This window comes from Primulina eburnea, chromosome 8 (genome assembly GCF_022965805.1).
Source record: "Primulina eburnea isolate SZY01 chromosome 8, ASM2296580v1, whole genome shotgun sequence".
NCBI classification, from domain to species: Eukaryota; Viridiplantae; Streptophyta; class Magnoliopsida; order Lamiales; family Gesneriaceae; genus Primulina; species Primulina eburnea.
The window spans coordinates 21,913,652-21,916,883 of record NC_133108.1 but is presented as its reverse complement, the minus strand read 5'-3'; the positions used below and the strand labels follow the sequence as shown (position 1 = coordinate 21,916,883).

At 26.9% G+C, this 3,232-nt stretch overlaps 1 non-coding gene across 1 annotated transcript; it reads right to left on the bottom strand.

The window, feature by feature from the left end:
* Positions 1-2,869: 2,869 nt before the first annotated feature.
* LOC140840319 (small nucleolar RNA R71) lies at positions 2,870-2,980 on the bottom strand. The gene has a single exon (XR_012119905.1). It is a non-coding gene; the product is annotated as a small nucleolar RNA R71 (small nucleolar RNA).
* Between the last annotated feature and the right edge of the window lie 252 nt (positions 2,981-3,232).

Below are 3,232 nucleotides of genomic sequence, written 5' to 3'. Positions count from 1 at the left end.
TTTTTTTTTAAATTACTTTTGAAATTAATTTTAAAATTTGAATTATTTTTAAAAAAAACCCAAATATGCCATGATTTTTTTACACGTAAAATATATAAAATTGTAGATAATTTTTATTAATTATATACATATTTTCAAAAAAATAAAATTTTCAAATCAATCGAGTTGACTCAAATCCAATTATTTTTTGGTTCAGATATCGTATCCAATACAATTGATCTGAACCCAAAAACTCCTCTTCCAATCCAAATTTTTTTTATCATAAAGAGTCAAACTGACAGATCATATCCGATTTTGACATCCAAAGCATGCTGTTGGAGATCGAAATAGAGTTTAGATGGGTTGAATAAATTCGTTCCTTTGTTTGACGTTTTTAAAAAGGTTCTAGAATCAAGTTAGAAATTATAGCTTATCTTGTTCGAATATATTTCCAGCAGATCACAATAAGTTGTGTGGAAACAATCTGATGGTTTTAGATTAAAACAATAAAATAGTAGACAGTAGACAGTAGTTGTTTCTAGAAGTTCAAAGATGAAATCTTCCACGTCTCCCCTTCTTCTGTTTCCAGAAGGTATCTGATGAAACTTAAAATTAATAATTTATTATATGTTAAAACATGTATTTTAAAATTTAAGTTTCATTAAAATTATAAAATTATGTTATTTTAGTATTGTTTGTTTATATTTAATTGTCTTACTAAATATGTTTTATTTTCAGGTTTTCTACGTGTTGGTAAAATAATGATAACTCAAGCTAGAAAATTCAAATGGACGTGACTCAAACATGTTTGGAATCCTTGAGAAATTAACTACAACTTTGCAGAAGACATTATTGCCTAAAAAGTTCATTAAGATGATCAAATTGTGCAAATATCAAAAGGAGGACAAATTTACTTTTACTATGACCGACATATAGTAAAAAAATAATAACTATTTCAATATTTAACCAAATGAGGTGAACCAAGTGGCCAAATTCATCTACAGAAAATTCCCCACATGTTTGTGGTTTTGAGCAGAGTCAAATTCGGTGATTAAAGTCGTGGAACAAAGCATTGAAAGAAGGGACATGGAATTGAACTTCGAGGAGACAAAGAATACTATTGCAACTACATGGCATTAATAAAAATTTTGACATTTTCTCTCATGTGGCCTATAAATAGAGGCATTGGGCTAGCTTGAGGATCATTCTATCTCATTGTAAAATATAGTGCGAGTGCGTATCAAAGTTCTAAGTTCCAATATATTTTCTTTCATGTTCTCAACTATGAGTGATATTTTAGTGTTGATCAAAAGTAAGTTTATGGCAAGCTAAATCTACTATGTCAAGGTGAAGAGGATGCATTCTTGGTGAAGTAAGATTGTTTATATTTTGTATATTCTTTCTTTATTTCTTTTCATTTAGCTAACTTATTTTTATTGTAGGTATAAAAATGAATTATTTGTTGTTATCAATTTACATCAAATGCTTGATACCATTAAAGTGGTTATCTTGATTTGTTGTTTAATTTTGATACAATAAATATTTCATCACTTATTATTATATATATATAGATATATATATATATATATATATATATATATATATATATATTTATATAATAATATCATAATATTTCATTTAGACGATAGCGTGGCTCTGCCGGTTGTTCTAAATGAAATATTATGATTTAATACTAACATCTAACAATCTAACATTTACTTTATCGCAACTAACTTTTATTTTTCGCATCTAACATTTACATTCTCGCAACTAACTTTTACTTTCTCGCAACTAACATTTACTTTATCGCAACTAATTTTTACTTTACCGCAACTAACTTATTAAATCAATATATTTCATTTAGGCAATAGCGTGGCTCTGTCGGTTGTTCTAAATGAAATATAATTATTTAATTTAACATTTACTTTATGCAAATATTTATTTATATAGTTTTAATTATAATCATAGGTACCATATATAAAATATTGGTTAATTCGGTATTTTCTATAGTGAGAACTATATTATATTATGTGTGTGTTTAATTTTCTTGGAACCATTATTTATGGTGGTTTCTTTTGTTTTACTTTTAGTAAAACAATATTACATAAACCAAGAATAAATCCTCAAGCCTTGACAAAATTTATAATTTGTAAACTTCATTCTTGCATTTGATAATCTATAAAATAATAAATTTAAACTCAAAATAACCTCTCTGTGGATCGATCTCGTACTTACGAAATATAATACTTGCAGACAACCTACACTTGGGTGAATTATTATTTAAGTAGTAGCAAGTTTTTGGCGCCGTAGCCGGGGAGGTATAAATTAAGTTCATATTTGTTAATTATGTTTTAAGTATTGTGTTGTTTTTTTTTGTATGAGCATTTGGAGTCGAAAAAAAAGTGGTAGACTTATTCGATTATCTGAAAATAATTTAAACATGGATGATAATTTAAATAATCAAGATAATGATGATAATAATAATAATAATAATAATAATAATAATAATAATAATAATAATCAAGAACATGATCAATTAAGAACACTTAGGCACCATATGAACCCTATCAGAACTAGTGCCCCATCTTGTTTAGTTTTTCCTCCTGATGCATATAATTTTAACTTCAAACCTCAAATTATTCAACTTTTACCAAATTTTCATGGCTTAGATTCTGAAAATACATATTTTCATCTAAGAGAATTTGAGGAAGTTTGTAACACTTATAATGATCAAAATTGTAGCATGGATATAGTTCGATTAAAGCTTTTCCATTTTTCTTTAAAAGATAAAGCTAAAACATGGCTACAAAATTTAAGATCAAGTTCAATAAGATCATGGGAAGAAATGCAACAACAATTTTTCAAAAAGTTTTTTCCCTTCCCATAGAACAAACTCTTTTAAAAGACAAATTACAACTTTTTCTCAAAAACAAGGAGAAACGTTTTATCAATATTGGGATAGATATAAAGAATTACTTAATACATGCCCACATCATGGTTTTGAAACATGGAGAATAGTTTCTCACTATTATGAAGGTCTAATACCTAAAGATAGGCAAATGATAGAATTCATGTGTAATGGAACTTTTGAAGATAAAAACCCAAATGAAGCTATCGAATATATGGATTCATTAGCAGAAAATGCTCAAAATTGGGATAATATAGTCACAACAGAACCACCAACAACTAAAAATAATAATTCAACAAATGGGGGGTGGTATCTATAATCTTAAAGATGATATAGATATTCAAG